This window comes from Nyctereutes procyonoides, unplaced genomic scaffold, assembly GCF_905146905.1.
Source record: "Nyctereutes procyonoides isolate TBG_1078 unplaced genomic scaffold, NYPRO_anot_genome, whole genome shotgun sequence".
NCBI lineage: Eukaryota > Metazoa > Chordata > Mammalia > Carnivora > Canidae > Nyctereutes > Nyctereutes procyonoides.
The window spans coordinates 17484336-17508612 of record NW_026575020.1 but is presented as its reverse complement, the minus strand read 5'-3'; the positions used below and the strand labels follow the sequence as shown (position 1 = coordinate 17508612).

At 35.4% G+C, this 24277-nt stretch overlaps 1 protein-coding gene and 1 pseudogene across 8 annotated transcripts in view; one reads left to right on the top strand and one right to left on the bottom strand.

Annotated features, from left to right (window-relative positions):
* The window catches only part of BCAS3 (BCAS3 microtubule associated cell migration factor), a 594925-nt gene that overhangs the window by 290614 nt on the left and 280034 nt on the right, over positions 1–24277 (top strand). The window lies entirely within an intron of this gene.
* LOC129518635 (U4 spliceosomal RNA) lies at positions 14448–14529 on the bottom strand (annotated as a pseudogene).

Below are 24277 nucleotides of genomic sequence, written 5' to 3'. Positions count from 1 at the left end.
GAGAGAATGTTTTTACCTGCCCATCTGTTGAGTCCTTTATGCAAGTTAGATCCTCATTAAGAAGACAATCTTATTACCTTCTTGCTTTCTCTCCAGTCTTCTTACTGAAACCATTTGAAAAGATGTGACCTCTTAAAACAAAAGTATACCATACTTGATGCTGGGAAGCTTTTTGATTTAATCATATTGAAAATGACCTCTTATTTCTCTGCTTAAAGAATTGATAAATATATTACTGAAAGTATTTTCAGGTATAACCATTTGGAGTAAAACTCTAATGCAAACTTGTCAGCGGTCGCAAGCATTTTTTTTTTTTTTGGTTGTATTTGGACCTGTGGATCAAATGAAGTAGACTTGTACAAACTCCGGAAATTTTAATAATAGTAGACAAAGCATGATGTAAATGGAAATGGGAAAGAGACTTTGTCTCAGGGAGAAGAGAGTAGGAGAGCAGGATGTTTAGCAAGGAATCCCCACTCCCTTTCCAGCCTGTAATCATAATAAATACACTGCTAGTTGATAAACAGAGCTCTGCAAATGTGGCAAAAGGGTGACTGATGGGGGAAGGGAAGAGAAACCTGTCTGAACCACTAAAGACTTCTCACCTAACTTTAAAGTGAAGGAAGTAGAAACTCCAAATTTTGTGGGGGTTTTTTAATTTACATTTTTAATTTTTCTTTTCTTTTTTAGAGAGCATGAGGGGCAGAGGAAGAAGGGGCAGCGGGAGAAGGAGACAGAAAATTTAAAGCAGGCTCCATACCTAGCAGGGAGCCTCACATGAGGCTATGATCTCATGACCCTGAAATCATGATGTGAACTAGAATCAAGAGTAGGATTCTTAACCAACTGAGCCACCTAGGTACCCCAGATTTTGTGTTCTTAACTGTAGTCCCCTTTCTCACCTATATTAATTGAATGGGAATGATAGAAAATTAAGGAATTTTGATCTATCAGATATCGAATTGTAACAGAATGCTCCTTGGAGCATTCTGTGGAGGCAGAGATGTCTTTCTCGTTATTGGGTTGAACTATAGGAAATTGCCATTTTGAGTAAGTAAAACAGGAGTCCAGTATCAGCAAATTCATGTAGTTTGAGTAGATTGATTTAAATGTATAAAGTGAATGCATAGATGGCAATCTAATCTGTATAGCTCAGTAAAGGTAAAAGTCAAGAATCTAGTATCAAAAAAAAATTTTTGCTTTGGTCATAAGAACTCTCAGGAATAGTGTATAAAAAGATTATAGCAGAGAAGATTAGTAATTTTTGTGTTAACACTATTTTTTCCTTTGAAAAAAATTACATACTGTAATTACCTTTTCTAAAATAGGCCTTTTATTTCAGTATTTTCTGTGCCAGAAACAAAGATAAACATTAGAAGAGACTAACAAATATCATCTGGCTTTGAATATCATCTCAAAATAGACAATAACTTTTTCTTTAGCCTGCTTCAGAGTTTCCCAAATTGTAAATTAAAGATAGAGCTTACTGAGTTGACTTGGGAAAGCTTTGTGTTTTTTTCTTTTTTAAAGATTTTATTTATTTATTCAGGAGAGACACAGGAAGAGAGGCAGAGACACAGATAGAGGGAGGAGAAGCAGGCTCCATGCAAGGAGCCCGATGTGGGACTCGATCTCGGGAATCTGGGATCATGCTCTGAGCCAAAGGCAGATGCTCAATTGCTGAGTCACCCAGGCATTTGGTGAAAGTTTTATTTAGGGGGAAAATCACATTTCCTCCTTTTCTTTCAGGTAATTTGGCATCAGCATTATTTTTATTTGCTAACATTAACTAGCTTTGTTGGGGGAAGGTCAGACATTGAACTTCTTTCTGAGGTGATCCCTGGGTATGTGAGAAGTTCCTTTCTAAGCTTATTGAGTTTTTTTTGTTAAATGATAACAAGAGATCATTCAGCAGAAACATAGCTTTGATACACAATAGAAAGGTGATCAGAATCCATAGAACCTCTGTGTTTTACTGGGGATATAATTGTTTTCTTCGACCTTTAAAAGCATTATAGGAAAGGTGGGGAGAAGCTTTGACACCATATGAAAAGGAACGAAAAACACAAAAGATGATTAAAACCTGTATGTTTCAGATCTATATATTTCGGTTGGATTTAGAGTCTTTTGTGTGTGAAAATAATGTTCTTTATTGGGTATTTCTTGAGGCTTCATTTGAGATTTACCATTCTGCCTGAAATAACAACAAAAAAGAGAATATATAAAACAACTGTTTTACTAACACCAGGAAATGAGTACATTGATTCCCGGGACATCAGAAACAAATGAGGCAAACCTTACCACTGTCTCCATTTATTGCCCTGAAAGAGTTTGTGGGCTGTGCTACATAAGAGGGGGGTGGGTTTCCAAGTGGAATGAATACAAGGGGAATGGAGCAGTCCAGTAAGACCATGGAAGAGCATCTATCAGCAAACTATTATGAACTATTATTGTAAATGAAGTTTTACTCCAACAACCACACCATTTCATTTATATATTGTCTGTGGCTGCTTTAAAATTATAATCACAGATTTGAGTAATCATGATCCACAAGCTCTATTTTACTATTTGTTAACTCCTAACCTAGAATTTGCTGGATAGGCCATCAGAGAGAATGGATCTGCATAGAATGTGAACTCTGAAGATGTGCAGAGGGTCCTCCTCAAGTATTCAACCCAGTACTGGTGCTTGTAGGAAACTGCTGGAAGCCAAGGAAAGAACCATCAGAGAGTCCTAGAGGGCACAGAGCCTAGACCTCACACAGGGTCAGAAATAGTGACTCTAAAATGGTTATTGTAACTGTATTTCATGTATTTGAAAAGTTAAGTGGAGACATGGGAAATTTGAAAGATTCAAATCAAAGTCCTAAATAAGAAAGCCTAAATATGAAAGCTGCACTGGATAAGATTGAGGATAAACTAGAAATTGATGAAGAAAATGTTAGTGAACTTGAACATAAACTAAGAGAAATTATCCAAAGTGAAACACAGAAGAAACCAGTATAATATTTGAAATAGCTTCACTGGGCTGTGGGATAACCTATACTTGAAATCAGAGTCCCTGATAGAGGGAAGGGTGGTATGACAAGAGAAATAGCCAGAAAACGTCCAAATCTGATGCAAACTATTAACTCACAGATCCATGAAGGTGAATAAGTCTTGAGCACAAGAAACTTGAAGAAAACCGTACCAAAGTTATAAGCAAATTGCTCAAAATTATTTAAAAAGAGAAAAATCTTAAAAGCAGCTAGAAGTAAAAAAAAAAAAAATATATATATATATATATATATATATATACACACACACACACACACACACACACACACACCAAGGCAAAAATGGTAAGAATGACAGATTTAAGTACTGAAAGGAAGCAACTATTAATCTAGAATTCTATGTCCCCCCCAAAAAAATTGAGAGAACTTTTTTTCAGATATACAAAATTTTTTTAAATGATTAGCAATAGATGTGCTTTATATGGCATGTTAAGTCCTTGAAGCAGAAGAAAAAGAATACTCGATGGAAAGGAATAAAGAAGACTAAAAACGGTTAAAATATACAGTATGTGGGGGGTTTGGGTAATGGTTTATGTCTCTATAAAATAAAATTTACTGTTGGGGCACCTGGGTGGCTCAGTGGGTTAATAAGCAGCTGACTTTTGGTTTTGGTTCAGGTCATGATCTCAGGGTCATGGGATCGAGCCCCACATAGGGCTCCTAGCTGGCTGTGGAGTCTGCTTAAGATTTTCTCCCTCTCTCTCTGCCTCTCTCCAACATTCATTGTCTCTCTCTCTTTCTCTCTCTCTCTCTCCCTCCCTCCCTCCCTCCCTCCTCCCTCCCTCCCTCCCTCCCTCCCACTTTCCCTCTCTCTCTCCTAAGTAAATAAATAAATAAATAAATAAATAAATAAATAAATAAATAAATAAAATAAAACAAAACTTACTGTTAATGCAAAAACAGTATCTATGTATTGAAGTCTTTAAAATACACATGGATGTATATATTTTGTGTGTGTGTATATAATGTATGACAACAGTAGTGTGAAGTCCAGGAGTATGGGAAATGGAACTATTAAAAGGTTTTTAAAATATATGTGAGTGGTATCACATCACTTGAAGGTAAACTGTGATATGTATAATGAAATGTATGTGATGTATATAATGAAACCTAGACCAAGAAGGAAAATAAAAGGGAAACAAGCAAGATGTAACCCTGAGCATATCAGTACTCACATTAGTTATAAATGGTCTAAACATCCTAATAAAAAAATAAAAGATTGTCAAATTGGATAAAAAATAAGCCCCCCCCAAAAAAAAATAAGCCCCAACTATATTGCTTCTTAGGTGAAACATACTTAAACCCTGAGTTACATTAATATCAAACTTTATGGAATATCCTACCCAACAAAGGAGGATACACATTCTTTTCAAGTGCACAGCAAACAGTGACCAGGATAGGCCATCTTGTGGGCCATCAAACAATCTCAATAATTGAAAAGCTTTCAAGTCATTCAAAGTATATATTCTCTGACCACAGTGGAATTAAATAAGAAATGAATAACAGATCCCTGGAAAATCCACAAATATTTGGAAACTAAACAACATACTTTTAAATAATACATGGTTCACAGAGGAAATCAAAAGGGAAATTAGAAATTATTTTGAACTGAATGAAAATGACAACAGAACAGACCCATATCTTAGAATACTATTCAGGAAAAAAAAAGTGGATTGAAGTATAAATATGTGGAACAAATTGGATGAGTCTCGAAAATATTATGCCAAGTGAAAAAGCCAATCTCAAAAGTTTGCTTATGATAAGTCTTAAAAGTACCATAAGAAGAAAGGGTTCCATTTATTTAACATTCTCAAAATGACAAAATTATAGAGATGAATAACAGATTAGTGTTGATCAGGGCTTAAAGACAGAATTACAAGAGAAGGGTTGGATGTGACTATGAAAGGTTAGGTAGATCTTTGTGGTGATGACATAGCTCTGTATCTTGATTGTATTAGAGGTTCCACAAATAAACATGTGACAAAATTGGATAGAACTCTATACAAACACACAAACAATGCACATAACCTCATACAAAATGAATATATGTAAAATTGTATATATAAAACTGATGAATAAAGTCTGTGGATTGTACCAGTGATGATTTCCTGGTTCTAAAACTAGGTTAAGGCTATACAAGACTGCATTATACTATTTTGCAATGTTTCATGAATCTATAATCATTTCAAAATACAAACTTTAAAGAAAAATAGAAAAGCATGTGGGATAGTACTGTCTCAGTATTCAAGAGCAATTTTATAGGACTAAATAGTGCCTAATGTTCTGAAAGCAATGACCTCAGCTTCCACATTCAGACACTAGAAAAAGAAGAGCATATTAAACCAAAAAAGAAGGAGACGATAAGATCAGAGTAGAAATCAGTGAAATAGAAAACATATAAACAAAAGAAAAAATAGAAATAATATAGAAAAACAAAAAAATCAATTAAACCATAATGTCATGGGGTGGTTTTCTTCTGCTTGCAGTTTGTAGGATTCTTGGATTTGTGAATTTATAGTTTTCATGAAATTTGAACATTTTTATGCAGTTATTTGTTCAAATCTTCCCCTCTCCTTTTGTGACTCCAATTGTATGTATGTTGACCATCTGATATTTTCCTACTTACTGAATTTCTGTTCAGTTTTTAAAATTATTTTCTCTCTCTGATTTCGTATAATTTATATTTCTACATACTTAAATAAATCAAGTCTTCTACTCTACTCTGCCTAATCATCTGTTGGTTTTATTCAACATGTTTTTTTCATTTTAGATATCATGTTTTTCATCTCTAGAAGTCATATTTGGATCTTTTTTATATCTTTCATTTCTTTCTTTACCATGTATGTGTTTGAACATATGGAACATTTATTTTATAATAGCTGTTTTAGAATCCCTATGTTCTAATTACTTTTACCACTATGATGTTTCTTGGAGGTTTTTCTATTGATTTATTTTTCTCCTAGGTCTGGGTTGTGTTTTCCTGCTTCTTTATGTCCCTAATGATTTTTGGTAGGATACTGGGTATTTTCAGTTTCATGTTGTGAAGTGGTGAATTGTTCTTTATTCCTCGGATGCATTCATATTACTTGGAATAAATTTGATTCTTTCAATGCTTATTCTTAAGCTTTATTATGGAGGGTTCAAAATAGCCTTTTGCTTAGGCCTAATTTAGTTATTTTAGGAGATAATGTAAATCTAGTCTCTCTTATATGGCTGGTAGTGGAAATATAGGATCATAATTATTTTTTAAACTTAAGATGCTTTAATCCTATATATTATCTTAATCTTGCATTACACCAGTTCTGCAGTTTTACTTTTGGCTCTTTTTACTTCTATCTCTATCATAAATACAAATAAGAAACATATATGTGAGTATCTGTATAACACATTGTGATACATACTATGTTAGTAGCTTGAATTAATTGGTAATAGAAATTCAAAGAAGGAAGAAGTTATTAATAGAGATGAAGAGACATGGCTGAGGAAGTTGCATCTATAGGATTTGGGACTGCGTGAGATGACTGAAGAAAAGTGAGGAGGAAAGGGTGACTAGCTTGGGCAATAGGTTATGCCATTCATTGCAATATTAAGGGAAATATGTTGCCTAGAGTAGGACAGAGAATTGGTGATTGCAGAGTGGCTTCTGTTTTGGTGCGCGTGATATATATCCTGGTAGTACTCAGTAGGCTTTTAAAAAATAACCCCCAAACTTCCATGTGTTTTTTACAGATTTCAGCTCCCTTCTGAGTTGTTTTGGTATATAATTGGTAATTCAAATACACTTTCTATGAAATAATCATATCCCAGAGAGAGCATAAAAAGAAATGATAAGGTTCCATCATGGTACCCTAGACAGCATGACATGTAAGGAGGCAGTATTAATCAGATTATTTTCTTAATCTAAAAACTCCAACCAGAACCTAATTTTAAAGTATTAGTGTTGCTTTGACAAAAATCTTAGTTTTTATTATGCTGAAGAGAACTAAGTCAGTTCTGAGTTTCTTTTGAGTAGCTGGGCTCTCTATTGGTATATCTGCTTTTAAAAATGTTATTGCTTTACTAATCTCTTAGACTTCTCTAACGCTTTTATTGTAGTCTTTGTATATAATCAAGTAGATGTACCTAAAGCTAGTGTTGAGATTTATCTTACATACAGAAGTATGAAAATCACAAGTCAACAGTATATTTAAGTTTAGATTTTAGAGATCCTGATTCCCAACTGAATTGTGTACTGCTGTCCTACCAGCTATAACCATGAGAATAGAAATAGCAAATATTTTTCCTTGTAAAGTCACACTTTTGAGTTTAGAATGAAGTATTTGAAAATACTTTACTATTCTGTTGGGTTTTTTTTGTTTGTTTGTTTCACAATACAATGGTGATATATTTTGAAAGTATTGATACAAAAGGGAAAATATTATTGGTCTTATCTACCATGGTCATTGTCAGTGCCCCGGAAAAGCAATTAAATATGCAGCACTTTTCTGAGCTGTTCTCTTTCGAATGTCACATTAGATTTAACTTAACATCCTGGATTGCATCGCTATTGTGGTATGTACCAAGTATGATGGAGGTACTCAACAATATTTCCTTGCATTGTCCATAATAAATATTTGCCCAAGAGTGGGTAGGGTGGAAGGAGAAGAAAGAAATATTTTTCTCTTGTAGAGGAAACTTGTAATGTAGGACTTATTTAAAGAGTATTTATAGTCCATTGTTGGTCATTGGGTGTGTCATACTGCTCTATCCAGATCTGAATATCTGAGGTAGTTAAGAAACCACTTCAGGTTGAATTATATTTGATGATTTCTCTTATTTATACTTAATTTTATCAACTAACATGTCCTTCCATAGAGAGATAATTTTAGTGAAGTGAATGCTGTTTTTCTTCAAGAGACTATAAGTTTAAGATAATTTAACCCAGAATTTAGTCGTATACGTGTTGTATAACTTGGGGAAATTAAATACCCTTTCTTCAATGAAAAGATGCTGAATAGTTCAATGAAAGCACCATCAGCAATCTGCAAACTTTATAAATGATGGATTGAAAAGTTTGGATTAGATTACCCTTTTCCAGGACGCCTGGCTGGCTCAGTGGTTGAGCGTCTGCCTTTGGCTCAGGTCATGATCCTGGGGTCTTGGGATCGAGTCCTGCATTGGGCTTCCCACAGGGAGCCTGCTTCTCCCTCTGCCTATGTCTCTCTGCTTCTCCCTGTGTGTCTCTCATGAATAAATAAATAAAATCTTTTAAAAAAAAGATTACCCTTTTCCCTTCTTTTTTGTGTCTGTGGGAGACATAATTCTTATTGATATGCAAATCTTTACATAGAGCTTCACATCTATGGAATAGTTCATTGGGTTTTTCTGTCATTGCTGATTTACCCTGGAGATGTTTCAACATTGGAAGTCCTTTCTGTTACCACCTAATGACTTATATGCTTCATTCTGAAGTAAATCTTGGCATTTCTGTTATTTGTTTTAGCATTTACCATTTGGGGAAAAAATAGTTTACATGGTCAGTCCACTTTCCTGTTTTCATTGTCCTTAATATTGAAGTGAAACAAAAGGAAAGTTTTTATAAAGGACTGTTTTTGTATTTTTAAATGTCTCTATACATTCTTTTCCATTGAACTGTCACTATTTATTACCATTGGATTGGCGGATTTGACTAGGATAAGACATTGATTCTGATAAAGAGAAATAATCTATAGGCCATGAAGCCTCTAGTCTATGAGTACCTCTGTTTCTGATATCATTTATTCTGTCGCACCTAGTTTAAGGTTCATATATTCAGATACTAATATCCTTGAGTGTGCCTTTTGTCATTTGGGTAGTGGAAATATAGGATGGAGGGAACAGGGGTATCTGCCCTTTTCTTCAAAAATAAGGAGCTAGAACAGAATGATCTGTGTCTGCTTACCTGCAATAATGTAATGGGTTGATGTTGGCAGGAGCTTGTGGTTTGATGTGCCATCACTTCCATCAGTAAGGTTAATTGCTAACAAATGACTAAATGGGAATTTAGGGGGAATGCTACAGCTGTCTGCTATGTTAGTGGTAACAGGAATTCTGGCGCCATTTCAGGGTCGCTATTTGTATCTGTCTGTCAGAGTTAGAATACAGTTGTTTCTCTCAGTTTCAGCCTTCTCTATAGAATTTCTGTCAATTGTTTGACTCCATTAAGTGTGGAGAGGAAATAAAAGCCTGAATGACCAATCCACCAGGGGCTATGGATAGACCCTTTCTTTGTCCATACTCAGAGCACTGCATTAGGTCTCATTATCCATTTATAATAAGTGACCTTTGCCCCCTGGGTCATTGAAAAATATTCAGTGTGCTTTTCTGACACATAGGGCACCTTTCTCAGCAGACACATGAAACAATGGGACGTCTAGTAGTCTGGAGGCTTGGTACACATTGCAGGTTTTAAAATACACAGCCTTGTGCCAAATCGTTTTGGCAAGTTTTTCCTTTGCTCTTGCAGGTTCATAAATGGGCTAAGGGAGTCTAATGTCTGGAAGATGAATATAATCTTCCTTTTCTCTTTTGTAATTCCAAAAAATTTCTTGCCGTGTTTTTTAGTTTTGTTTTCTAGAAAGGGTTTGCCTTCATCTCTGCTTTTGTATTTCTTGTTAGAGAAATATAGGGATTTAGATGTAGTGCTTTGAGAGGGCCATCATCTTTGGAAAGTGTTTGCCAAATATGCCCAAGTGCTATGGAGGTTATCTGTGCCATGTTAATAATCTGTCTTTAGTCCTCTACTCTGCCCAAACTGGTAGTAATTAAATCTCCCCACAAAAAGTTTGTTGGGGAGGGGGCATCTGAGTGGCTCAGTTGGTTAAGCATCCGACTTGATTTCGATCAAGGTCATGATCTCAGGGTCATGAGATTGAGTCCCACATTGGGCTCTGTGCTGAATGTGGAGCCTGCTTAAGATTCTCTCTCTCCTTCTCCATCTGCCCCTCACCACCCCATGCTTGCTTGCTCTCTCTTAAAAAAAAGAAAGAAAAGAAAGAAAAAAAGAAAAGTTTGGGAAAGGATTTGACCCTTTCTTGGTCATTATAGTCCATATTTCTTCTGTGATATGAATTTGGACCTCCCTACCAGAAAGCCTGGCACATCTAGTTGTTCTATCTCTAGTTCCTGGAGCATAGATAGACTTAGAAAAAGATGAAGATAGCATAGTGATTAATGGATGAAATTTATTTTCAAAGCAAGAAAACTGTCATGTCCAGGGCTCCACACTGTGTAAAGTGACAGTCAGCCTTCCAAGAAGCTTGACTACCAGTAACTAACAGTGTGCCCTCAGTACAGTGTCTGTGTTAAGTACTGGTAGGAGTATTTGCCTGAAGAATGTTGGGATAGGAAAAATAAATGATCGAGACTACTTCCTTAGCAATTCATATGAAGAAGTTTTTAGAATAGGAGAAAATGTTTATAGAAGTACTTTTTTTTTTTAAACTTTTTTTTTAATTTTTATTTATTTATGATAGTCACACACAGAGAGAGAGAGAGGCAGAGACACAGGCAGAGGGAGAAGCAGGCTCCATGCACCGGGAGCCCGACGTGGGACTCGATCCCGGGTCTCCAGGATCGCGCCCTGGGCCAAAGGCAGGCGCTAAACCGCTGCGCCACCCAGGGATCCCCATAGAAGTACTTTTTAAGTTTAAAATTAATATATTTCATTAGTAAAGCCTTGTTCCTCTCTTAGAAGCATTCTTATTTTGCATTTAATGTCACATGTATTGGTTTGCTGACTTTATTAAAAACATGAGATATACAGGGATTCAAAGAATCGCAGCTCATTACAAGGAATCAGAAGCTACATTGTCCAGTGGAACCCAAGTATCTTTATTCCAGCAAAATAGTTTTCCTTATTAAGTAATGTGCTATATAGCATGCTCTCAGATATTGGGTCATAGAAGTGTTATCTTTGAAGAATGATCTTTGAGTACCAGTACAGATTTTTCTCTCCAAACCAGTTATGGAAAACCACATATGGCTCACCCTTGAACAGCATGGGTTTGAACTGCATGGGTGTAGTTATATGTGAATTTTTTAAATAGCCCAGTATTGTAAATGTATCTTTTCTTCCTTGTGATTTTCATAATAATATTTTTTCTAGCTTGTTTTATTGTAAGAATACAGTATATAGTACATATAACATACAAAATATGTGTTGACTGTTCATTGGGAATCCTTTCAGTCCCAGTAGGCAATTAGTAGTAAGTTTTGGGGGAATCGTAAGTTATACATGGATTTTTGACTGTGGGGGGTTTGGCACTCCTAACCCTCATTTTCCTCAAGGGTCAACTGTAGTTGTCAGAACTCTCTCCATGACAAGAATTAATATATTAACTGGATTATAGCACCATTTGACAAATTGCTTACTAAATACATCAAAATTGATTGGACATTCTGTATTTGAATTGACAAATGGCTGCATTAAGATAGAAGGGAAATCCATTAATTATAGCTGCTCTCAACCGTAGGAAATATAATCACATAAATATGGATTTTGTTAAAACAAAAATCTCTACTTTATGGTAGTGTTGCTTATGTGTGTATCTACACTTCTTTGCCATTAATGGAAGGAATGCTCTTACCCACTCTTTTAACTGATACAAAAATAATAATTTCTGCTGTGTCATAGGTCTCAGGCTCTACTGACTGCAAAATAGTTTTTAGTTATTATTCCAGAAAAGTGCAAAATACCAGTCAAACTCTATGGTTGAGCCCCTCTGCTCAATTCTTAATTTTATCTCTATTTGTCCATCTTCCATGTACATTCTCATTTTATTTAAGTCAAAGCTTTTCTTTTGCTTTGATGGTGTATAGGCTTTTTATCATCACTGAATTTCTCTTTTTAAGAAAAAAAAATCCTCTCATAATCTGTCTTACTAAAGGTAACCACCCAGTGACCGAGGCATAGGGAGATGGGTGAATGCCATAGATTGTCTCTCTACAGTTAGAATCTGTTCTCCTTCTTGTTGTCATATGACAGGAGGCTTTTGGCCATATGATTTTGTGGAACTTAGTAGAGAGATGAGAAACACTGAATTGCCTTCATTGCTTTTATACCATCAGTTCCTTGCCTTTTCTACTATACTTTCTTTGTGTTTTATGACCACATGAAGAACATCAGAATCACTCTTACATGATGTCAAGTCTGGGTCAGAGCTGAGATTTACAAGGACTATTTTGAAGCTGGTGTTTTTTTGTTTTTTGTTTGGTGGGGGGGTTTCCCCCTTGGGCACTTTACTGCCTTCCAAGGCTATACTCCAGGTGCCAGTGGTCTTTCCATGGGTATGTCAATATACTTTTAAATATAAAACTATTCTAATATTATCTAAAATGAAGTCTTCTGGTTCCTCAGGGATATTACAGAGAATGTAGAGTTGTGGCCCAAAGTACTTTCTTTGTTTCTGTCACTACGTGTAAAGTTTCCTTGAATGTCTGTAACTTCCCTGTGTTGTGAACTTCAGGTCAAAGTCATTTTTCTCCATTGCTTGATAGGTTGATATTGTATCTCAGATCAGGGTACATAGATGATTATTAGTATGATAAAAATGATACTAAATTAAGGAGACATGGAACACAAATCATGGAGACTCTGAATCAGGGATATAGTTGGTATTTGGGGATAAGCATCTTTTCACGTGTTTATATGAAAATTTTAATTTAAAATAACAAACTTACTAGTTAAAATCATGAATTGAGGCAGTTTTTACTTCAGATTAAGAACATGGCCTTTGTAGTTTGAAGTTCTAGATTCCGTTTCTACTAACTGCTAGCTGAGTGATTTCAGGCAAATAACTTGACCTTCCTGGGCTTTTTAAGTCTACCTGTCTTTGAAATGGGAAATTGACAATAATTGCTTTACAGGATCATTGTTAGATTAAATAAGATTGTTCATCCAAAAAGCTTAGCACATTATCTTGGATAGAATAAAAACTCACTAGAGATAGCTGTGGCTTGTAGTTCGTGTTAATGGAAATAGTATCCTTGTTCTCTCTCCATGTCTTTCTTGTCTCTCTCAATTCCAAGTGGTCTATGACTGAAATACTACTGATGGCACAAATAAGGATGCTTTGTTGTTAACAAACAATAGTGAAGATAAAACATTGTTCTATATCATATCTCTTCTGTTCTTAAGTGGTCATCTGGATAAGTGGCTCTATCCTAATATGTGTGTATTTTCAAAACTGTAGAAAGACATTTTTACTTAGCAATTTTAAATTATTGATGCAAAGAGAAAATTTCTCTTAGGCTTATTTGTTTTGAGTATCTTCATTCCTTTAGTAATTTTATAGGGAGTGAGGGTTTTCGTGGTTTCATTGTATTCTAAAAAGCCTTACCCTGGAAGTCCTTTGCGATAGTTACCTTAAGACTCTGAAACTTTTACTTAAAAAATGTAAGACTCTGAACCATAAGATTTCTAAAATGCAGAAGAACGCTTGATTTTCTGAAAGATTATCATTGGAATCACTGTCCATTATTCCAGTAACCCTTTCTTTTTTTTTAAAGTTTCATGTTCTTTGAAATTTATAATAAATATGTATTCATATAATATTAAGTAGGTAATTTTCAAAAAAAACCTTTTTTTGGAAAGCAGTGAGAGAAAGATGAAGAAAGAGAAGGGGAGGAGGGAAAAGGGAAGGCAGGAAGAGAAAGAAGGAAAGAAAAGAAGAGAAAAAGAAGGGACAGACTATTTCAATTTGTCTTAGAGAATAGAAATTAAGTGTTATCCAGTAAACTAGAGCTAAAGGAATTAACATAAATGATTCTCACGCATAGAGTGCTGTGTGAAAACAACATGGTTCCAAATACTTCATATATCTCATACCCTAGCCAAGAAAAGAATCAAGATGACTCTGTGTCAAGAAATACCTGCTCAGCTTTTTTTCAGACCTTCACACAATAAGTCTTTAAAAAAATTTTTTTTTATTTTGGAAATGTTCAGGCATATACAGAAATACAGCGACCAGTATAATGAATCTACCTATTACCCAGCTTTAACAATTAACAACATTCTTCCTCTCTTGTTTTCTGTTCCTTTAGAATCTTTTTTTTTTTTAAGATTTTTTTTTTAAGATTTTATTTAGTTATTAGAGAGAGAGTACAAAAGCATGAGTTGGGGGCGGAGGTGGATGGAGGGAGAGGGAGAAACAGACTCCTCGCTGAGCAGGGAGCCCCATGCAGAGCTTGGTCCTAGGGTCCTGGGATCATGACCTGAGCCAAAGGCAGATGCTTAACCAACTGAGCCACCAGGTGCCCCTCAAGATTTTATTTTTTTAAGTAATTTCCATACCCATTGTGGGGCTCACACTCACAACCCCAAGATCAAGAGTCACATGCTCTACTGACTGAGCCAGCTAGGTGCCCTCAAAATCTTTTTTTTTTTTTTTTCCAATTAGCAATAATCACGCCTCGGATAAACCTCATTGGTTACGATACTGCCGCTGCGCAAACCTAATCTTTTTTTTTTTTTTTTAATATATGGCTGGTAAAGTATTATGAGACAGCCACCCACTATTGTATCTTTTTTACCTACAAATATTTTAATATGTATCTAATGATAAGGACTTAAAAAAACATAACTACTACGGCCATTACATAATTTGTAGTTTACACACTGGCAATGATTTGTGGAGTTAACTCTTTCCAGTAGATTTACACTGTGGAGCAGTAAAGGATAGAATAAGCCTTTGAAACTGTTCTCTTGCATTTGGAAAGAGAGAAAACCCTGTGATGGTTGTGAGCTAGTGTTCTCTGTCTCATTCTTTCCCCTATCTTCTTGGTTCTATGAACTTTCTGATTTATTTAGAGGTAAAAATTTGAAAGCATAGTTTCTCTATTGTGTGGAACACATCGTTGCGTCCTTAATGATTGTTTGGAAAGATTTTTATTATATTTCTAAGTATAGTCTACAAACATTGATGTCCTCCAGGTCAAAAAGCTTTTAACTCTCCATTCTAAGAGAATTTTGCCTCTTTTGCTTAGGCAAGAGAAAAATTTGTACTTAATTCTTCCTGCTGTATAATGATCTGGACTTATCTAATATATAACTGGATAATAAGTGAAGCATGGAAGAAGCTGTATTAATTATTTGCAAAAAAAGATTTTTTGACATTTTTACATTTGCAAACAACTGCCTCCACTTTATTTTTGTTTGTTGTACTTTATTTTGGAAATGGGAGTAACTAGAGTTACTCTTCAACTCTGCCATTACAGATGGGACCAAGCACAGTAAGTTTACAATAACTGGCCTATTGCCTACATGTACAAGTCAGTACATTGATAACTGAATGCAGTTTAATGACCAAAAACACAGATTTTTTTTTTTAATCTCAAGACATCAGTGCACAGAGTTTCTGCATATCTTCTGCTCATCTTGGTCTTTTTATAAGGGTATTATGTTTTATAGTGTTCCTTGAATTTAGAATGGAGAATTGATTACTCTTGAAAGAAATGCATCTAACATAACAGTATTATCTGTAAGACTACATTTGCCACTACTGAAAGATTACAACTCATAATTCTACGTAGAATTAGCGCTGGGAGACCCTCTGGCTTCCAGCAAAGAATCATGTCCATCAACAGAAACACATACTACCGCATGTCCTTGAGCAGTTGCTAAAATCTGGTCCTATAGTGTGTGTGTGTGTGTGTGTGTGTGTGTGTGTGTGTATGTGAATAAAGATAATGATAAATGACTATATATGCAGTGAGTAGGAGAATAAGTGTATATGAGCACTTCCACAGCCCCCTCCCCTTAAGGAAAACATAACTAAACCTAAGAAAATAGTGGGGGAAATGCATGACTCATTATGTAGTAAGCTCAACTTTTATTTCACACATTGGTTTCCATCATTCATTGATATGCATCCGATTTCTTTGTTTTCCTTTATTAACTTCTTGGGTTGACTGCATTAACCAAACCAACTAGAGTGTGCTTATGCCACAACTTTTTATAAATATAAATTTTAAATAGGTACATATTAAATACAGTTTTAACGGTATCAAGGAATATTTACTGAGAAAAAGCCATCCCTGTTCCCAGCCAGCTTCATCCCCTCCTAGGAGACAACTGCTATAAGTGATGCCTTCTGTCCTACACTTTTGTAAAGGCGAGCTTTGGTAAAAATAGTTTTGTTGTTATTTAGACCTACATGCCTGGCTAGGTTCTGTAACCCATAGTAAAACAAAACTGTTATCTATAAACTACAACCAAGGTATTATGTAGTCATAATATGATCTTTTAAAATAATAAGGGTGGACTTTTTAAACTGTCCTGCTGTAGTTTTAATATATATATAATGTAGTTGTACTGAGAACTGAGTTGCCATAATCCACATTAAATATGCATTGTGAACATTATTCCAGGTAAATAAACTCTATCTTGAGCTTAATTGTAAATGTTTTGAAGGGATTGTTGCAATCTCCTTAGTTCCCAGAACTATATTGGGACAGTATGAAATTTCTAGTGGAATGACTGGTCTTGCTGATAGCATGAAATCAGTATGTTTTATTCTTTATTTTCATTTTGTGATATTTACAGTTATGTTGAGCAAAACGTAATTGTGACTCCTTCCAGACTACCTCCAGGTATAACTTGTCCAGATGCTATATGTCAAAGGACCATTATGGCAGCCGGAATAACAAATGCAAGCTCCTTGGTTTATGTCTTCTGTGGGAATACTATATGATACCATGGGGGGAGGGAAAAGGAGACAGTGCAGGGTGGAGAAGACATACACCCAGTGTTGTCAGTTATTCAGTGAAATCTGTTATCTCATAGGCAATGAGGATATGTCATTTTTCCAATTATATATTGCCTGTGACTGTTCTTCTGGGAATGTAGAATAAAAGGAAAGTGAAACCAGAGCTGTACAATGACCGACTGTTAGAAAACTTTAATATTTAATTAGAGAACATCTATGGTACCACAGGGTCAGGGTGCAAGGAAATCATTGATCTGTTTAGTATATAACGTAGGTAAAGCTTGTTCCCTTTTATATATTGTAACACTTCAGCTGTTGTTGCTCTGGTACAAGAGGTGGCTCCTAATAAATAAGATAGCCAGTAATACATAGTGGTATTGCTTCACCCCTCTGTGTATGAAATTCAGTGAATCATTGTACATTTATAAACTAGAGAAAAACTTCTTTCTAGACTTCAGTAGAAATAAGAGTTGCTTCCTTAATAAGAATAAGATTGCTTCCCATTTCTTAATGTATTTAGGTATGTTATTTTTGACCTGAGAGCCTTCTCCCTTTTTAAAAAATTATTTTTTAAAAGTCCAGAGCTTAATTTTTGCCGATTTGATAGTATGAAAGCCATTTTTAAAAAATTTGTATTTATTTATTTATGAGAGGCACAGAGAGAGAGGCAGGGACATAGGCAGAGGGAGAAGCAGGCTTCCCGCAGGAGCCTGATGCCCCAGAACCCCAGGATCATGCCCTAAGCCGAAGGCAGACACTCAACTACTGAGCCACCCAGGCATTCTGAAAGCCTAACTTGTTTAAATTTACAAGTCTCTAATTTACAGGTGCTAGTTGGTGATTGTATTCCTTTTTTGTGAATTGGTGGTTCATGGAGAAATGTGGAAGACCATTTTACTTTTAGATTATTTGTCTTTTGAGCCTTACTTTTTAAAAGGCAAATTTTGGCCTCCTGTGCCAGGAGACTGCATTCCCAAGCAGCATTTCTTTTTCAGGTCCCCAGTGCTTTCTGATCAGAAACAGTTTGGTAAAGAGCCCTCTCTTATCATATGACTGCTATATAGATGCTGTTTTTAATAAGTACCAAAAATATATTGAAACTTGTCCTTGGGTGAGAGTTTATCATTGTTGGCCTTTGGGTGAACTTTGAACCTGAGCTGTTTCATTCAAGGCAACATGATGTCATTGAAGTCACAGTCACAAATTTCTTTTTTGCTAGAAAAAGGCATGTTGTTCCCCTAAGTAACTGAAAGAACCTAGTAAAGGAGGCACAACATTATTCACCTCTCAGGTCTCCACTAAAGACTTCAGCATGGTGAAGGCTTTATTATTTGTGGAGGATTGGGAGGAAAAAGCAGGGAGTAGGAAACAAGCTGCTTTTGGTCTTGAATCTTACGCGGAATACTTTGTTCACACAGCTACTATATGACCCAGCCAACTCACACTCACTTTTCCAGAAAAACACTTTGGATCCACATTCATTTCTTCCTATTAAAAGACTCCCGAAGTTTCTTTTTAGATTTATATGTTCAGTTTATGAACATATTTTAGGTTTTTCAACAGGAGCTAAAGCAGAGACTTGTAGCTCATATAATAAACTAGATACCATTTGGACTAGCAATTCTCATTATTTGAGAAGCAGATTTCCCTGATTCCAATAGCGTTGAGATGCATTTCAAGCAGAATAGCTTTTAGACATTTCTTAAAGTTGGGAGTGTGGCGTTCACTGGCAGCAGAACCTGCAGTTGATTAGCTATGTCCTCTGAAGCTTCGAGAGCCCCATCTAAGAGAATTTATTACTGGGAGTTCAAGAAATGCCGGGAAAAGTAGAACAAGAACAGAACAGAACCAAACAGATTTTTGCCGTCATTGGCTTCATAAATAAGTGTTATCCTTTGTGTTAGTTTATGTAAAAAAGATGCTTATAACCTGTAAGTGGTTGGTCTGTTCGTTTCGATATGCATTGTCAAATCTTTTTTTTCTTTCATTGCTTTAAAAGCAAATGGTGCTGGGAGCAAATATTTTTTCCATTTATTCTTTTGTCTTAACAGAATACCTAGGACTCTGTGTACTCTGTTGTAAACTCCACAGATAGGAGATCTGACTTTTTTTCTGAGTATGTAAAGCATGCCCAATACACTAAAAAAGTAATTACCTGCCCTAATGTATTCAGTATATTAATGGTAAAAACTTCTCTAACTGGAACACTAGATATTTTGCAGGTGAACCTAGGTTACTGATATCTAGTTACTACTCTTTGGATTTTTTTTTAAAGATTTATTTATTTATTTATTCATTCAGAGAGAGCAAGAGAGAGGCAGAGACACAGGCAGAGGGAGAAGCAGGCTCCATGCAGGAAGCCCAATGTAGGACTCGATCCCGGGTCTCCAGGATCACACCCCGGGCTGCAGGCAGCACTAAACCGCTGTGCCACCGGGGCTGCCCTCTTTGGATCTTTTAGAAAGAATTTGATTCCTTGGAACTGAGGATATGCTGTTATTGTTTTGGGGAAAACAAGATTTAAATTTCTCTAGGACTAATAACTCATTTTTGAAACCTTAATTTAATCCTACATATCTTAACCTACAAGTAATAGTTCATATTCATTCTATTAACCAGTATTAAAAAGACTAAAGACTTTAAAGCATCTTTAGATGTCTTTTAATACATTGTTTATAACTCTTGGGGTACCAGGGAGGCTCAGTCGGTTAAGTGTCTGATTTCAGCTTATGACCCTCAGGGTCCCAGGATTGAGCCTCATGTCAGGCTTGATCTAAGCAGGGAGTGTGTTTCTCCATCCCCCACCCCCAGCCCTGTCCCTCCCAGCCCCGCCCCCCTCAAATAAATAAAATCTTTTCTAAAAATATATTTATAACTCTTTAATTTAGCAGTTATTATTTAAATAGCTTAATGCTTTGTACCTATAGTAAAACAGCATCTAAATCAATACTTTTTACTTTCTTTAACTCAGAAATAGTATATTCTATATGGGTAATTTATAAAAATTCTGTGCTGATTTATCCTTATATTATGGTGCAGAAGATGCCTAAAAATTCAAAACCAGAGAATTTGTGCAAACTATTTACATATCTGAGATGTTATATTATCAATTGAATTTTCCACCTTATAATATTGAAAATTTTGTTATGTAGCTTCAGACTTAGGGTCATTATCAGAGAAGCATTTAATCTTTCTGTTCATAATTTTACTCATGTTGTTCTACCGATTTGGAAGTTTTTTGGGTTTAGGTTCACAGGACTAATTGGCAAAGATCAGCACTGAAGCAGATTTGTTTTTTGTTTGCTTTGCACATAAACACGTATTAAATTATATAAATATATACATAGAAGCACACATATGTACACAGAGATACACCCATATATCACTGTAAGACAGCAAAATACACTGGGTGATTTTTTTTTTTTAGCATTTATTTACTCACTGAGAACACAATATAAACAAAGTCTGGCTCACAGTTACCTCATAATGATCTGCTCATCCTGCCCTTGCTTGTTGATCTATACTTACCACATGCCTGTGTGTAGAGGCAGTACTTTTGAAGTTGTAGTCTCTAAAGTAAATTGGCAGTGTATCCTTTCTAGTTAGATGGCTAGGCTTGTTTTAAATTACTGTTCCTAAGGAAGGGAAGGAAGATGGTGGAGATTTTGATTTCAGAATTCCATATTCTTTTCCTGTCCCAAGTTTATTAATTATCTACAAATAGTTGGTAAATGTAAAATATACTAAACATTTTTCTTTATATAGAAGGTGTGTATGTTGGCCCACTGAGCTCAGGCTTGTGAGATATGGAACTTAAATTTTTTCTAGAAACAAACTCTCCTATATAATTCTTTTCTGTGCCTTCTAACAGATGTGCAAAAATTAATCTCAATCAGTTATGCCCCCTCCAAAATTGCATCTACATCCTTCAGGGCTTACAGAGGGCAAAGATAGGAGATGAGAGAGTTGGAGACATTTTATCCTTACTGTGACCACTGGGATGCCCCGGTTCCCTACCTGATCATATAGGTCTCTGGTTACTGGTTCTATAGGTCTCTGTAGCATCCACCCTCTGTAGCATCCATCCTCGTTTGTACTCCAGAGCTTTTTCAAAGTCTGTCAGTTCTCTGGATCTCTTCTGTAGTACTCTTGTGCACATACAAAATACTGTTCTCAGCTGATCCATGGGGAACTTGGAGAGGTGATCATATAGACTTGACTATGTAGACATGCTATGTGCACATTTCTTCTTCTTCTTTGCACCGTGTGAGACCTCTTGCTACTTCCTTGAGCTCTATCCAAGAATAAAGATACGATTTTTCACAGACGTTTTATCCCTACAACTCCTGGGGTTCTGTCATTCTTTTAACCCTTCCTTAGGGACCCTCTTTTTCTCCCTTTCTGCTGATGGCACTCTTGCTCTAATAATCTCAATCTTTCCTAGTAATTGGATGGTGGGAGTATGGAAAACCTTGCTCTTAATCATCATACTTTCAGGTTCTTTTCTTATTCCAGGGTCAAGGTTTTGAGTTCTTTTTTCATTGTAACTTGATATGTCATTGTTTCCTTAACGTAGTGAACATGGAATGTTCTTCCCACCTGGATTGTGGAAAATTTTTAAACACAAAGATGGGAAGGATATTTATTTGATGTTGAAAATGTTATCCCATCAGACTTGTATTTTATATTGTGAATCTTCTAGATGCTTCAAAGCTATTGAAAAACTATTTTTTGGTGAACATTAGTATGGAACTCTTAAAATCTCTATTTAGGAATTCAGGATTCAGATTTAATGTTTCATAGATATATATTTGGTATTTTTATCACTTTCTTAGGAAAGTAGAGGGACGGTTGGGGAGCAGGATTCTTCTTTTTCTTTTTTTTTAAACTTTTTACTATGGGAAATGCCAAACATACACAAAATTAGAAAACGATAGTACAATGACTCTCCATGTACTTACTTCCAGCTTCAACAATGATCAACTCATGACTAATCCTGTTTCATCTATAATCCTGCTCCTTACCCCCTCCTTGACACTGTATTTTTTTAAAAGTTTATCCCATTTTGATCATGGATAAATAAATGTCCAGCCATTCTAATGTCCTCACTTAGTCCAGAATCCAAAATTCCATTCACTTAATACTTACAGAGTGCTTATTCTGTGACAGGCACTAGCCTGGGCTCAGCATATATAGAATGCAATGCAAAGTCTTGGAAATATTCTCATTAAATACTAGTTAGGTATACAAAGATATAATTTCTTACATTTCTTTACAACTTTCTCATATCTTTCCATCCCATTACCCTGGCTTTACTGGGGTGGAGGGGAGTCCTAAGCCATCTGCTCATCCTCCTTCTCTGCCCCTTTTGTTTTACTGACTCATCTTCCACTCTCAACCTGCCTGACCACATCCAACCATGTTAGTGCCCAAATAATTACCAAAACATTTCCTTTATGCTCTCACTTCAAAATCTTTGTACTTATTCTCTTTGTAACACTTTCCCCTCAGATATCTGCATGACCTATTCCCTCACCTATTTAAAATCTTCTCCACCCTCAACCCCTTTCCAAAGTATGTCCTAACCTTTAGATATTTGTCCTTAGTCACCTTCTTGACTACTGTTGATAGAAGGTTTGAAGGATCCACTTGTTCTGTTCTGTATTAAGAACTTAATATAGGGGTACCTGGGTGATTCAGGTGGTTAGGCATCTGATTCTTGATTTCAGCTCAGATTATGATCTCAGGGTTGTGAGATTGAGCCCCACATCGGGCTCCATGCTCTGTGGGGTGTCTGCTTGAGATTCTCGGTCTCCTTCTCCCTCTGTCCCTTCCCCCTGCTCTCTCTCTCAAATAAATAAATAAATCTTTTTAAAAAAATTTAATATAAAATTTATTTACTGAAAAGATAACAGATGGTTTAGGAACAACTCAGCCTTTTGCAAACATAGATTTACTTAACAGTTTTAACTTTTAACAGTTTTGTAATACACACCAAATTTATTCCCAAGAGGATTCTTAAATATTAATTAGATAATTATTATGATACTCTTTTCTTCGTGATAATCGTTCAGAATCGTTAAGAAATCAGATGTTCTGTTTAGGTGATCACTGGTGTTTTGTGCCGGATACCATCATGCCTTTCAGAAGTAGAACCATGATTTTAAAAAATAGTGACTAATTATTTTAACTACTGAGAATCTTACACTTTAATACTATTTATTCCCCTCTGAGTGGTAATTGGTGGCTTAAGTACACCACTTCTCCACCAGCAAGTTAAGTTAGGTTATTTTTGTGCGTGCATCCTTTAAAATCTTGCCCTAGGCTTGGCTCCTCTGTCTACTTGATTTGAATCTGTTTCACTAATATTCAGCTCTTCAGAATACCTTGTCTGGCAAGAGTGCAGTGAAATTAGTATTCTCAGTCACTGCTCATAAAGGTATCTAACTCCTAGTAAGCATTAAGATATTTAATTATGTTCATATCCTTTTATTTCATTTTTAGGAATGTAGCCTACAGGAATATAGCACATGTAGATGCATATATACATATCTCTGGGGAACAGAAATTATGAAATAATTTTTTGTTTCTCATTCTTTTCTATTCTTTGTCAAATGCTCCTACGCTTTTCTTCCTCGTTTTTTACTTTTTTCCCTCTACTTCCCCCAGTTCTTCACTGTTTTATTTCTCTTAGTATTAAAATTGTAGAGGCAGAGAGTATATGAGAAATCAATGTGTGTTCTTAGTTTTGCTGTGAACCTTATTAAAAGTATTCCAAAAAATAAAGTCTATTTTTTAATAAATATAAGCAAATAAATACTATGGGACTTTGAAAAGAAAAGGCTAAGTTTTTATTAGGATAATATTTTGTTTACAGTAAGAATTCATTAATAAATGTCGAATAATTTTATTGCTTTGACTAAGCAAAGGTTCTTCTTAGTGTGAGAAAATAGGCTCTTTGTACTTTAAGCCTATATCTTACCACTTCAGAATTGGGGAAACTATTGAAATATCCAAGAAAATGAAACATTTCTTAGGATAAATGAGGTGTTTCAGGAACTGGAAGTGTTTTTAGGTTAAAAATGCATACTTATGCCTTTTAATTTATAGGAAACTATTATGTAGACTCTTTTTTTTTTAAGTAGACTCTTAAAGAATCTTGACATTTGTCTTAAAAATTCCTTCCCAAATTATAGGAACTGCATCAAATTAATTTCTGTCTTAATTGGAAATGACCAAAATGTCCTGAATGTGTTATGGAATTGTCACTGCTCCTTAAAGTATTTGTGCTGCAAAGATATGTAACTGGTTGTTCATTTCTTTTACATTGACATCTAGCATGATGAAATTCCTACAGATACTTTTTAAAGTGCACTTGGAGTTCTTCCTTACTCCTAAGAAATTCAGTCTTTCTTGTTCATTATTTGAATTGCCCTTGTGCATTAAATGTCATATTTTATCTGAAAAACTACCATGGTATCCAAGATGGTTGCAGCCT